Below are 15,436 nucleotides of genomic sequence, written 5' to 3'. Positions count from 1 at the left end.
TTTGGGAGACTACGATATACCACAGCTATCTAATTATACAAGGATACAATTCTACAAACCAGATTTATTTTAGACAGGGATGCCCCCCCCCCCCCACCCCATTGTGGAAACATAAATATTGTATTACCTTTGTATGAGCTCCAATAAGCTTGACCCCTTAGTTTAAAATGTATTGAGAGCAGACGCAGCAGAATTCACTTGACACTTGGGTTGCACCAGGCACACCAACATTCCATATCTTCAGACCTGCCAAATGAGTCCAGGTATCATGCATGATAAATGGGTCAGTCTTTTTAAACAATGATATCACAGATGCCAGTGGATCTTCTCTAAGAACCACTGAATATACCCTGGCAGAAAATACTCTGCTGGAGATACAGCCCTTAATAATCCGAACAATGTCATGTCATTAACAGTCCCAACAGTGCAAAGCAATGGATACTATAGCAACTGGTAAGATTGTTACAGAAAGGCTGTTTTCTCTCTCACTTTGACTGAGTGGTCCTTACAGTTAATGAATGAATTCCTGTTTTATAACCTGTGTTACTCTCTGACCCTTCAGCTATTCACAATCCCACAGAACTCTTCAGCTGAAATATTTTTGCTGAGCTTCTTGTATACAGCTGCCATTTTGAATTTCCAAAGAATTGCATTGTAAACCTAGATCATTGGGATCATTGCAGCATTATTACCATATTAAGCTTGATCCCTTTAAAAAATCCGACAGGAATATTATTACATCTTTTTTTTTAATTTTTTTAAACATAACATTTCCATGGTAAAATAAAAAGCGTTGGATTTCTTTTTAAAGTCTTTAGCTATTGACTTTTAATGATGAGACTGTGTGTCAGTCCTCCCATAGTTTTTATAGTTAATAAGCCATTATTAGTTAAACAGATACATACTGTATAACTGGCTGGATTAAGCAGACCTGGAAAAAAAGGATATTCATTTCATTTTAGCAGGATGCAAATGAAGTAAAAAGGTTACTTTACATGTAATTAAATCTCTCCAACATAAGCCAATTACACGGATATGTTGTACTGTATTAACATACTTATTTTTTTACCCACTACGTTGTAGTTTAAATGGTCCCCGTAGGAAGCCGTGTGCTTTCTATAATCTGTGGAACTCTATACTGTCCTGTTCTGTAGATTTTTTTTGGTCAAAATCCAACATTTCGTAAACTATTAAACATACATTTAATGAGGCAGTCTGTGCAGCTCTTTAAAAATTGTTTTTTTTTTACATTTTAATATGTGCAGTATTTGATTACCTTTGTTGAAAACTAATTACCTAAGCTACCAATCGATTAATTGTCCCGTGATCGATCGGCAAAGATCCAGCTTCCCAGGGCTCACTAAATGGCTGCCTTTCAGTTTCAATCGATCCTTCCATCAGTGTAACTCAGCAGCTACAATGTATTCTTATATTACTACAGTAACATTTCCTATTGTTACAGTTTGCAGCTCAAACTGCTGGGAACATTGGCAACAAATGATCACAAACAGGAACGTGTTGCAAAGACATTGCAGTGCTGGGGACATAGGTTAAAACATGCTATAGATATTAATTGTGCTCAGTATATTAGAAAGTAATTAAAAATGGCATGAGTTGAATGAATTACCAAAAAAATAGTAAAGTAAGTATTATCCAATACTACAGAGCTGATGTATTTTAATAAACACATGTAGAATACGGCATTGATTGCTCCTTTAAAACATGTTGGGTGATGTGTCACATGGCCGGCCCTTTCACTCATTGTCTAGAACAGGGGTGCGCAAACTGGGGGTGCGAGGTTTTCAAGGTGGGGGGGGTGCGGCGGTTAAAGAGGTCCCACACTCTCCCCGAAGGCCTTTAAATGAAATGCCGGGGGACCGCGCGAGGCCTCTGTAACTTCTCCTACCTTGTTTTCGGCAACGCCATGGTAACCCGGCGTCAAATGACACAGCGGGGTCACGTGACATTGTGTTGCCATGCCAGCTGTCATTTGACACCGAAGCCGAGCCCGGGGGGTCGGGGGGTTGGCTGGGAGGGGGACAGGCAGGGGGGAAAGTTAGCGCACCCCTGCTCTAGTATACGCAGTCTTGCTAAGTTGGACAAGGGACACAGGGGAGGTGGTTAGCGCATTACCAAAATGAACTAATAATGATATTTCCGCAGTATACTTGCTAGCATTCATTTTGCTCTGAGCGGTGGTTCTTTTTTAGTAAGTAAATGAATGAAGAAGCGGAGGATATAAATCACTGTAGCCACAGTCACCCATGAATCATGGCTTATGTCCGATCCAGCTGAAAAATAACTCCAATGAACGTCCGGCCACGGGGACAGAGTATAAATTGATTTTCACAGCGAGGTGAGGGAAGTTAATTCCTCTGTCGTTTGCTGGACAAATCTAGAATGTATATGGAAAGAAGACACATTTGGAAGTGAGCAGTGGATGGAGATGTTAACCAGCGGGAAGCTGGGCAGAAAAGGGTTACAGTAATGTGCGCCTTATCTGTATTATCCAGTACACATGTGGATGGTTTATTGTGTAAATTCTAAATGTTAATTAGAATCAATGGCTCGGGTCAAGCCCTTTACTTTGAAAGGGTCAGACAGCGCATTGCGTTGAGCTTCCCACTGATCTCTCGCTGACTATGGGGCCCGTAGCGCATGCAGTGGGTGCTGCTGATCCCATCCCAGCAATGAAATAGTGTGCGACACACTTCACAGGAGGCTGCCATCTTACATTTCTATGTCACCCATGGCGTGTATTCGGCTGAAGGGTTTTGAGACTCATGACTGATATATTTTGTTTCTGTTTCAATCATATGCATTAAAGGAGAGACTGTGGGCCATGTTACTAAGCAGAGGTATTTCTAACGCCCTCCCAGCGTGGGAAGACATAAATGGGCTGAAAGGTGTCTTGTGGAATAGCTCCACTTAGTAAAAATGAGTGGCACTCCATGCACCCTTTTCCATAACTCCATACACCCTTTTCCATAACTCCATACACCCTTTTCCATAACTCCATACACCCTTTTCCATAACTCCATACACCCTTTTCCATAACTCCATACACCCTTTCCCATAACTCCATACACCCTTTTCCATAACTCCATACACCCTTTTCCATAACTCCATATACACGTTTCCATAACTCCATATACTCTTTTCCATTTCTCCATACATACGTCTCCATAACTCCATACGCACGTTTCCATAACTCCATGCGCACGTTTCCATAACTCCATACGCACGTTTCCATAACTCCATACGCACGTATCCATAACTCCATACACAAGTTTCCATAACTCCATATACTCTTTTCCATTTCTCCATACATACGTCTCCATAACTCCATACGCACGTATCCATAACTCCATATGCACGTTTCCATAACTCCATGCGCACGTTTCCATAACTCCATACACAAGTTTCCATAACTCCATATACACGTTTCCATAACTCCATACACACGTTTCCATAACTCCATACACACGTATCCATAACTCATACACAAGTTTCCATAACTCCATATACACGTTTCCATAACTCCATACACATTTCCATAACTCCATACGCACGTTTCCATAACTCCATACGCACGTATCCATAACTCCATACTCACGTTTCCATAACTCCATACGCACGTATCCATAACTCCATACTCACGTATCCATAACTCCATACGCACGTTTCCATAACTCCATACGCACGTTTCCTTAACTCCATACGCACGTTTCCATAACTCCATACGCACGTATCCATAACTCCATACGCACGTATCCATAACTCCATACGCACGTTTCCATAACTCCATACGCACGTTTCCATAACTCCATACGCACGTTTCCATAACTCCATACGCACGTTTCCATAACTCCATACGCACGTTTCCATAACTCCATACGCACGTTTCCATAACTCCATACGCACGTTTCCATAACTCCATACGCACGTTTCCATAACTCCATACGCACGTTTCCATAACTCCATACGCACGTTTCCATAACTCCATACGCACGTTTCCATAACTCCATACGCACGTTTCCATAACTCCATACGCACGTTTCCATAACTCCATACGCACGTTTCCATAACTCCATACGCACGTTTCCATAACTCCATACGCACGTTTCCATAACTCCATACGCACGTTTCCATAACTCCATACGCACGTTTCCATAACTCCATACACATTTCCATAACTCCATACGCACGTTTCCATAACTCCATACGCACGTTTCCATAACTCCATACGCACGTTTCCATAACTCCATACGCACGTTCCCATAACTCCATACGCACGTTCCCATAACTCCATACGCACGTATCCATAACTCCATACGCACGTATCCATAACTCCATACGCACGTTTCCATAACTCCATACGCACGTATCCATAACTCCATACGCACGTTTCCATAACTCCATACGCACGTTTCCATAACTCCATACGCACGTTTCCATAACTCCATACGCACGTATCCATAACTCCATACGCACGTTTCCATAACTCCATACGCACGTTTCCATAACTCCATACGCACGTTTCCATAACTCCATACGCACGTTTCCATAACTCCATACGCACGTTTCCATAACTCCATACGCACGTTTCCATAACTCCATACGCACGTTTCCATAACTCCATACGCACGTTTCCATAACTCCATACGCACGTTTCCATAACTCCATACGCACGTTTCCATAACTCCATACGCACGTATCCATAACTCCATACGCACGTATCCATAACTCCATACGCACGTTCCCATAACTCCATACGCACGTTTCCATAACTCCATACGCACGTATCCATAACTCCATACGCACGTATCCATAACTCCATACGCACGTTTCCATAACTCCATACACACGTTTCCATAACTGCATACGCAAGTTTCCATAACTCCATACACACGTATCCATAACTCCATACGCAAGTTTCCATAACTCCCCAATTATTTATCAGGTTTAGACTTTCTTTCAATCAGACCCAGCACCACTGCTTTTTACGACACTCTGGGCTTTCTTCTTTAAAGTGTGTTGGCGCCGATCCGGAGCTACCGCACAGAAATCCCCAATTACTTCAATAGGGCTTGGTGTGCGACAGCCCCAGATTGGAGCTATCACGCTTTATAGGATAAGGTCCATTGATACGATACACATGCCGAGACAGGAAAGGGTTAATGCCGGTAATTATTTAGGTGAGTAGTTGTGCCGGTATTGTGTATTGTACTGGTATCTTTCTTCTGTATTACCGAACACACTTGAAAATGTGGTGTCTCACTCCCAATGATCCTCTCCCGGTAAGTCATGTTTAAATGTTTTTCACTGTGTATAATGGGGTTTACATTAGTATAATCCAGGACAGACTGCGGCTTTATGGCCAATCGTAGAGCATCCAGCGTGCATGGGAATGGATTTTGTGTTCCGCTCCCCAACTCCCAGACAGTCCTGTCAATAAACCAGTTGTTTCGGTCGAAAGACTGGTGATTTATTTTAATTGAAATCAGGCCAATTGAGACCTTTAATTTTGCGAGTTGCACAAGCGTAACTCGGTGATCTGCGTATACTGTATATGAATCCTTAACATTTGCACATGGCAAAAGCAAAGCCCGTCGTCTTGTTTTCCCAGGCAACAGCAGAGAGTCACTCTGTGAGGTTATTGTTCGTGCGTGGCTGTGAAAATTGTAGAAAAATAGAATCAAAGTGCAGCAGAGTCACACCGAAGTTTGTCTGGACAACATGTAATGTCTCTTATCGTGGAGATCTGGGAGGAAAACACTGAGATCTCTACACCTTCTATTGAGTTGGTGGAAGAGATCACATAGCATTTTATTGCTACATAACTGGGAGACGTCTTGATGGTAGGGAGAGCCTACATGTATTACACCTTAAAGGTTATTTGTCTTAACCTACTAAACCATGGACCAGTATTGTTGTGTACTAGTTGGAACCAGTGGCCTGCAATAATTCACAGTGGGATGCTGGGCAGATCTTCTTGCTTGGTAGCTTATAGTATACTGTATAAGGTTTGCAGTTCTGTCCCTAATATAATACTATACAAAAAGAACCGTATGACCATAAGTTTAATACTTTTTGATACTGTATTGCACTGTCCTTTTTGTGCCCAAGGGCACACTTGAGAGTTCAGAAGAGAGGGGCTGGCACACACAAAATACACTTACCTTGGAGGAAGCCTCCAGTTTTGTGCTGGTTCTGCTAACGGATGCAGAAATTGGGCCTGACTAATGGCGCGGACCGGCACACGAGACAGGCACACAGCAGCTGCCTGCAGCACTGCAGCGAGCTACTCAGTGGCATCCGGTGAGCTACCGTTAGCTCACGATCGACGTGTTGGAGGCCCCTGATCTACGCCGTATTATCAACTGGTTGGCTGGTCTGTCGCGGGCACCCACAAAAGGCTTGACAAGCCCCATGGAACCCACGGGCACCGCGTTGGGGACCCTGCTGTATGGGGATTGCAAGTGTTGGCAGGAAGTTCAAGAGAGCCTATCTGTTTGATTGCTACGGCCGGTGAGATCTGTGTTTGTCCATAAAGTAGGATCGACTAATAGAAAGTGGTGATGTAACGGTCCTAATGATGTAGCAGCTTCTTATTGATTCACTTGAGTGAAGGAATGAGGAGGGTGTCTTCCTCAGTTATAATTGGAAAGCTCTTTTCACATCTTCAATAGGTTGCGCCTTGGTGTGATTGATTCATATTATCGCTTGGGGTCATTATCAATTTGACGTACTGTAGTAGGAGTTATAATGAAGAACATCAATACAAAAGCCTTCCTCTAATGATCTTTAGTGCTTAGCTCCCCTTATAGTTTTACAGTCTTTATTTATATGTAGCCTGGAATATTTCACACTTGATGCATTTTAGAAATGGGAGTTTATGGTTTTCCACTCCGCCATCTCAGTCTCCACCTAACCACAGCGTGGACATACAGGGTTTACTAGGGGGCAGGAAGTCTCCAGACACCTTCAATTCTATGGGCTCTATGGTGCAGTGCCACTTAGAATTACTTAGTAAATAGGACCCATATGTTCTCTGCGTATAAAATGTTGGGTAGAGGAGAACGGCAGAGAGGAGCAGAAACGCAAAGTATTAGTAAGCAATCTCAATGCATGTCAACCTCTCTTATACTGCCAGTGTCATCAATAGTACCACAAAGATGGCAGACACCAAATAGTAATAATAATCATTTGTATATACAGTAGTACGCAGTGCATTTCATAGCATTAGCAGGCACCATGAGTCCTTGTACCCACGAGCAGCCACATCTAGTTTTGATGCCTAAGGCACCGGGCTATAGACTGACGTGCCCAACATCACAAGGCAAGTTAACACTGGGATTGAATCCAGGTTCGTTAGACTTAAAGGCGGTGACATTACTGCTGAACTAATCTTAAAGACCCATCCTATCTCATATTAACCCTTTCCGTGCCACGGGGAAGTAACACAATACGCCCAAAGTAGGACAACTGGAAGGACCTCAGCGCTAACCTTATTTCATGGGTTTACTCGTCCCCTTGGCACTGAAAGGGTTAAATGCATTACTCCGTGTGCTGACTCTGGTGTTTTTCATAGTGCTGCACTTCTTATGCTTTCAGGCCCTGATCTAACAAATGTAAAGACCTCAGTCACATAATGGCACACACTTTAGGAATTGGCCCTGTTGTTATTGGAGTTATTCCTTTAAACACCTTACAAAGGGCGGCGGGCTCTTGGACTCGTGTTTAGAAAGGAGAGACTGCAGATTACTAATGTAGTAGTGTAGGACTCTCCAACTTGCTGCCCACGCCCCGAATCCTTTCCCCCGTCCCCCAAACGACCTTCGGTGTCTGCCCCTGCTAGTTTCATTAGAGTACAGCTGGTCCTCGCTTATCCGATGTAATGCGTCCCGCATACCGCCGCTGGATAGCAGACCATCGGATTGCGGGTCCATATGCGGCTGTGACCATCGGATAAAGATAAGATGATACATAATGTGTGGTTTGGATGTTATAAAGCATAATGTTGTATTTGTAAGTCCTTTTAACCACACATTGTATAAGTTATGGTGGGTGTAATAGTGACAGGGTCCCTACACCGTATTTGGTAAAGCAAATACCAATCCCACTTGTGAGCATATTCTCACGTCTCAGGCAGGTCTGCAACCCGGCTTTTCACCATAACCTCTCGGCATACAGTACTTCCACTGCAGCCAGGGATTCTGGGTAATGACATGCAAATTAATACACAGTGAAACCTGTAGCTTCATATCCATTTTAACATGGACCCCTATAAGTACACACGGCAAGCATATGCTTATAGGGGTCCATGTTAAAATCTTCCCTCCGTCTGACCGAAGGCCACACGTGGCCCATTAAGTTATCGCTAGGGACTCAGGCCCCCACCTCATCAATAGTCATAAGTCTGAGGGCTAAAAAAGAGGGGTTACACAGGGATAGCCTGAAAACCTGACCTGTTAGTAGCCCTTGAGGACTGGAGTTGGTCACCCCTGTCAAAAAGCTTTCAAACCCTCATCGGTTTGGAAATCTCCGTACAGTAAAAGGTGTCACAACCTGCAATGGACCTAAAAAAAAAAATGTTATTCCTTACAGTTGTTTGAAATGAATTTTGTGTGCGTCCCCAACCTTTAACCCTTTAACCTTTTAACCCTTTTGCTGCCGGTGAAGCTGACAACGTGTTGCAGTTCAATGTGCTGCTAGCCTCTCTGGCAGAAGAGTGGTTACACCCTCTCACAGCGGCGCCTTCCGCCCAAGGTGGGACCCCCACATCTTTCTTCTCGGAGGCTACCCCCAATCTGAGATCTGACTACCAGGGACTTTTCGTGGTCCCATGGTTCAACAAAGTATCCGTCCGCTCCTCCTTCTCTTACCGTGCCCCCCAAAACTGGAACAGTCTACCGGAGACTCTCACAGCCGCCACCAGTCTAAGTTCTTTTAAAACAAAAGCTGTCTCACATTTTAATCTGGTCTGTAACTGTTACATACGCCTATAACATATATTATCTCTAACTGTGCATGCAATGTCTTGTATATAATGTATAACCCTGCTCACTTAATGTAACCATGTTTTTGTCCTCATACCTCTGTGCCGAGGACAAACGTGAAAACGAGAGATAACTCTCAATGTATTACTTCCTGGTAACACATTTTTTAAAATAAATAAGCAACCATACAATTTCCATAGTAATGTCAAAAACAATGGCCACCACCATTTTATTCTCTCCCCGAGAGCGCTTGCAGCAATTACACACTTGATACATTTAGACAGGTAAGGGTAAAAACAGTCTTGATGCGCTCTGGCTGGAATTTCTCTCCGCAGATGTCCTTTCCCCTTCTCGTACGGTCCTCCCCGGAGGGCTCTTTCACGTTCTGCTGCCAGCCAAACAAGACCATCCTTCCTCCCAATCGGACAAGAAAACAAGTGGCAACAACACCAGGTTTCTCTTTCCTACGGGTGGGGGGAGAAATGTCCGCTCCTCTTTTCCTGGCACGATGCATAACACGTGGATGGATTTTCTTTTATCTATGACATAAAATCCATGGTTATCTGAGCAATGCTCTCGCCAGGAGAAATCCCATTTTCACTGCAGAATAAATGTTGGCCGTTTTGCTCTGTGACTTGACAAACATCACCGGTTCTCCTATGGGAATTCTTACAGGTTTAGTTAAAGGGGTCAGTCCCTCCTAGGAGCAAAGTGTACTAATGGCAGTGACATGGTTAAGGGGTCAGTCCCTCCTAGGAGCAAAGTGTACTAATGGCAGTGACAGGGTTAAGGGGTCAGTCCCTCCTAGGGGCAAAGTGTACTAATGGCAGTGACAGGGTTAAGGGGTCAGTCTCTCATAGGAGCAAAGTGTACTAATGGCAGTGACATGGTTAAGGTGTCAGTCCCTCCTAGGAGCAAAGTGTACTAATGGCAGTGACATGGTTAAGGAGTCGGTCCCTCGTAGGACAAAGTGTACTAATGGCAGTGACAGGGTTAAGGGGTCAGTCTCTCATAGGAGCAAAGTGTACTAATGGCAGTGACATGGTTAAGGAGTCAGTCCCTCGTAGGACAAAGTGTAATAATGGCAGTGACATGGTTAAGGGGCCAGTCCCTCCTAGGAGCAAAGTGTACTAATGGCAGTGACAGGGTTAAGGGGTCAGTCTCTCCTAGGAGCAAAGTGTACTAATGGCAGTGACAGGGTTAAGGGGTCAGTCTCTCCTAGGGGCAAAGTGTACTAATGGCAGTGACATGGTTAAGGTGTCAGTCCCTCCTAGGAGCAAAGTGTACTAATGGCAGTGACATGGTTAAGGAGTCGGTCCCTCGTAGGACAAAGTGTACTAATGGCAGTGACAGGGTTAAGGGGTCAGTCTCTCATAGGAGCAAAGTGTACTAATGGCAGTGACATGGTTAAGGGGTCAGTCCCTCCTAGGAGCAAAGTGTACTAATGGCAGTGACATGGTTAAGGGGTCAGTCCCTCCTAGGGGAAAAGTGTACTAATGGCAGTGACATGGTTAAGGGGTCAGTCCCTCCTAGGGGAAAAGTGTACTAATTACAATGAGCCCCCAACCGGTCAGGTTTTCCTATCCCTGCTTCAGCACAGGTGGCTCATCGACTGCACCACTTGTGCTGAAGCAGGTGATTATCCTGAAAACCTGACCTGTTGGTGGCCCTTGAGGACTAGAGTTGGCCGCCCCTGTTCTACGGGATAAAGTCTCAAATGTTCTACATATTTGAACTGAGTAGCCATGAATGTTCTTGATAAACATGTTCCCCTAGATGGGTTGGAGATAGTGCATGTGTATGTACTTGCGTCTGTGTATGCTACGTACGGCCTTCACACATTCTCATTCATGTAGATCACTGGCAGTGTGAATGTTATCCCACCATGAGGAATGATCGCCTGCATTAAAAAGCTTACAGTCTAATTTACGTTGCATGAAGATCGCTGTCCAAGACCCACGGAGCTGATGGCCACGATGACCAGTTCTGCTATTTCGTCTTCTCTCCCCCCTGCCCCCCCCCCCACCTTTCCCAGGTCCAGGGAGGAGAGATGGAGGAATTCAGATTTCTGGTGCTTAGTTGCCCAGTGATTTGGCTGTAGCCCACTTTCTAATTATCTGTGATTAATCCTCTGTGAAAGAGCTTTTAGCTTCTGGCTTCATCAGGCGCGGTGGCCTGCGACCAGCATGAAAAGCGAGATGAAACTGCTGTGTAATGTGCCAGGAATCCCTTGATACTTCGTGTTCTTTAAAGAAGTCTCGTTGTCTGTCTGCTCCATCGTCTGGGGTTCTGCCTCAGCTATCTGCCTGACCAGCCCTGGAATATGCTATTCTCCCCTGAATATCTGCCCTTCACAGCTTTTTGGCGGTGCTTTTGCAATGCATTTCCTGATTGAGCCACCTGTGCTGAAGCAGGGATATGCTTCAAATCGGACCTGTTGGTGCCCCTTGATGACTGAAGTTGGCCACTCCTGCTAGAGTCCAGAGGTGCATAAAGTTTTTTTGTTTGCACTCCCCTGTCTGCTCCCCCCCCCTTCCCTCCAGCGCCAGCGGTATCATATGACATCACAATGTCATGTGATGTCACATTGCCATTTGACCCATCGATGCCATTTAATGCCACCGGACGGCAGGTAGAGGGAGTTACAGAGGCCACCCGTGCTGCCCCGGCATTTCATTTAAGGAGAGATATGAGCTACCAAACAATGGCAAGTTTCTATCCAAATGAAATACATATGAAACCGCGCCGTCTCTCTTCTGAAACGAACACCGCGGGTCCAGGCCTAGAGATTATTTAGCAAAGTCGTCCTGAGCTGCGATATTAGGTGGAGAAACGGCAGAAGATTTATCAAACTACAATTCTACCCCTGCCGGGTTCTCATCAGTTAACTTGTTCTAGCCTAGCGAGTACACAAGTGAACGGCAGTGGTGGAAGTGTGATGGGACTACGGAAAGGTCATTTTGGTGGCAGGTCCACGGTACTGTTTTAATTACACACTTTACTGGCCCACTTAGTATTAAGTTTTAAGAAGCGTCGCTCCCTTTGTGCTTTCTAAAATATGCCTCCCAACAGTAAGGAGGAGCAGGTCTGCGGACTCGAAAGTGTAATGATGAGATATCATTGGATGATATGACTCTGGGGTTTTGTTAGCCGTCCTCTGGATCAATAAGTATAGATATAGGATAAAGTATCTGTTGTCTAAATTTAGCATAGGTTGAACTTGATGGACCTACGTCTTTTTTCAACCTCATCTACTATGTAACGTCACAAATTCACCGTAGGTCCGAATGTCCGTGCCAATCTCGGGAACGAGTTACCGGTTCCTTGCAAACTAGCGCTAGCGGATCCCAGCAAAGGACCGGATCCCAGTGCAAGACCAGATCCCAGCAAAAGAGCAGATCCCGGCGAAAGACTGATTCCTAGTGAAATACAAACCAAGACCCCAGAAACAAATCCCCGGATTGTTTTTTTTCTATTTTTTGAGACTCTGCACACTTTTGGGTCTGGGATTAGAACATTTGACGTCCTATGCACAATAGCTCAAATTCTAAGTGGTAATATAATTTGCATTAGTAATAGACATATACAGTATATATATATTTATTTTATTGTTACTGTAGTGCCGACGAGTATTCTAAAATAAATCTGTGGCAATCACCAACAAGACCCAGGTAGATGCTGGGTACATGCTGGGTACATGCTGGGTACATGCTGGGTACATGCTGGGTACATGCTGGGTACATGCTGCAACATTTCAGTGACATTTCTGCACACAGATTAATGGCCCATCGGAGTAACAGTGGGGGCCCCTGGCAGTCTCATTCAAACTGATGGGCCATTAGTCTCTGCAGAAATGTCACTGAAATGTTGCAGCATGTACCCAGCATGTACCCAGCATGTACCCAGCATGTACCTGGGTCTTGTTGGTGATAGCTCCAGATTTTCTAAGGCAAGTTTTAGAATACTCGTTTGCGCACCTTTATTTGACCCATGTTACGCTCCACTTGTTAACCCCCTCAGTGCCCTGCAGACCCCGCCAGCGTTAAGGAGATAACCAGCTCCGCGGTTTTCTGGATGGGATCTATTTAATCAGGGTATATTTCAGGTCCTATAACAGCCCAGTAAGGGCCTCTGTGAACCCCCCGCCGGCCAATTATCTGGGTAAAAGAGTTGAGATTTGCATGAGGCTTTCCTTCCCCCCTGCCCTCTCCCCCCTCCCCCTGCCCTCTCCCACCCCTGCCCTCTCCCCCCTCCCCCCTGCTCCCTAAAAGTATTTTCCGTTTCACACGCTGTAGCCTTTTAAATCTGCATTACCAGGTCTTAGCGTGGTACAAAAAAAAGCCCTGAGTCAGTTTCCTCATTAGAAAAAAGGTCAAGCTGCCTCTTATTAACCCCTTCACTGACAATGAGGCCGGCAACGTGTTTTATAGGAAGGATTCCTCAAGATTATTCGTTCACATAGTTACATAGTCACATAGTCATACAGTTACATAGTTATATAGTCACATAGTTACATAGTCACATAGTCATACAGTTACATAGTTACATAGTCACATAGTCATACAGTTACAGTAGAGGCAACTCTTATTCGAACAAAAACCAGTGGCAATTCCCCAAAAACCCAGGAAACACCCAGGTACATTCTGAATACATGCCTTAAACTTTCCTTAAACTAGCCCCAGCATTTCTGCATTGATTAATGGCCTATCAGATTAACAGCGGGGGGTCCCTGGCAGTCCCATTCAAACTGAATTGGAATGCCAGGGATCCCTGCTGTGTTAATCCTATGGGTCGTTAGTCAATGCAGAAATGCCTTAAACGTGCCTCAAACTAGCCCAGAACATACCCAGCACATACCCAGCACATACCCAGCACATACCCAGAACATACCCAGCACATACCCAGCACATACCCAGCACATACCCAGCACATACCCAGCACATACCCAGCACACACCCAGAACATACCCAGCACATACCCAGCACATACCCAGCACATACCCAGAATGTAACCCGGCTAGTTTACGGCAAATGTTAGAATAAACGTTGCCTCTACTGTACATAGTTACATAGTCACATAGTTACATAGTCACATAGTTACATAGTCACATAGTTATATAGTCACATAGTTATATAGTCACATAGTCACATAGTCACATAGTTATATAGTCACATAGTTACATAGTCACATAGTTATATAGTAACACAGTTACATAGCCACATAGTTATATAGTCACATAGTTATATATTCACATAGTTATATAGACAAATAGTTATATAGTCACATAGTTATATAGTTATATAGTCACATAGTTATATAGTCACATAGTTACATAACCACATAGTTACATAGTTACATAGTCACATAGTTATATAGTTACATAGTTATATAGTCACATTATTACAAAGTCATATAGTCACTCAGTTACATAGTCACATAGTTATTTAGTCACATAGTTACATAGTAGATGAGGTTGATGAAAGTTCAACCTATGCTATATTTAGACGACAGATACTTATACTGTATTTGTACTTACAGTATATTGATCCAGAGGAAGGCAAACAAGAACCCCAGTGACATATTATCCAATTATATCTCATAAGGGGAAAATAAATTCCTTCCAGACACCAGATATTGGCAATCGGATTACTCCCTGGATCAGCGTCCTTCCATGTGTACTTATTTGGTAATGCCACATAGTTAATGCCTGTCTGTATGTGTGCAGGTGAACAGGAATGAAACCGTATGGGAAGGGAATTCTGTCCCAGAAAACCTCCGATCGTCACTCTCGCTGCTTTGGTTGTCACTCTCACTAATTTATTTGTTCGATTTGAAGGCAGTCTCATTGATTTTTAACACCGAGTTTCAATGATAAAAATTAGCACTTTTTCCATTAAATTCCAATTTCCTGACCCAATCTCAGCACCGAGAACTGCAGAGAGTGTTCATGTCCTGGAGACGCCCCTTGTTCCCCCCACTTTGAGCAGTAGCTACTGCAGAGGGTGTTAATGTCCTGGAGACGCCTCTCGTTCCTCCCACTTTGAGCAGTAGGTACTGCAGAGGGTGTTCATGTCCTGGAGACGCCTCTCGTTCCCCCCACTTTGAGCAGTAGGTACTGCAGAGGGTGTTCATGTCCTGGAGACGCCTCTCGTTCCTCCCACTTTGAGCTGTAGGTACTGCAGAGGGTGTTCATGTCCTGGAGACGCCTCTTGTTCCCCCCACTTTGAGCAGTAGGTACTGCAGAGGGTGTTCATGTCCTGGAGACGCCTCTCGTTCCCCCCACTTTGAGCAGTAGGTACTGCAGAGGGTGTTCATGTCCTGGAGACGCCTCTCGTTCCCCCCACTTTGAGCAGTAAGTACTGCAGAGGGTGTTCATGTCCTGGAGACGCCTCTCGTTCCCCCCACTTTGAGCAGTAGGTACTGCAGAGGGTGTT

The 15,436-nt window shown here is 44.5% G+C and overlaps 1 protein-coding gene across 6 annotated transcripts in view; it reads left to right on the top strand.

Moving 5' to 3' along the window:
• Positions 1-15,436, top strand: part of CNTFR (ciliary neurotrophic factor receptor) — a 700,478-nt gene that overhangs the window by 510,034 nt on the left and 175,008 nt on the right. The gene's annotated exons all lie outside the window — the stretch shown is intronic.

The sequence above is a fragment of the Ascaphus truei genome, chromosome 1 (genome assembly GCF_040206685.1).
Source record: "Ascaphus truei isolate aAscTru1 chromosome 1, aAscTru1.hap1, whole genome shotgun sequence".
Classification (NCBI taxonomy): Eukaryota; Metazoa; Chordata; class Amphibia; order Anura; family Ascaphidae; genus Ascaphus; species Ascaphus truei.
The sequence above is the reverse complement of the archived record's forward strand: the minus strand, read 5'-3'. Positions and strand labels throughout refer to the sequence as shown.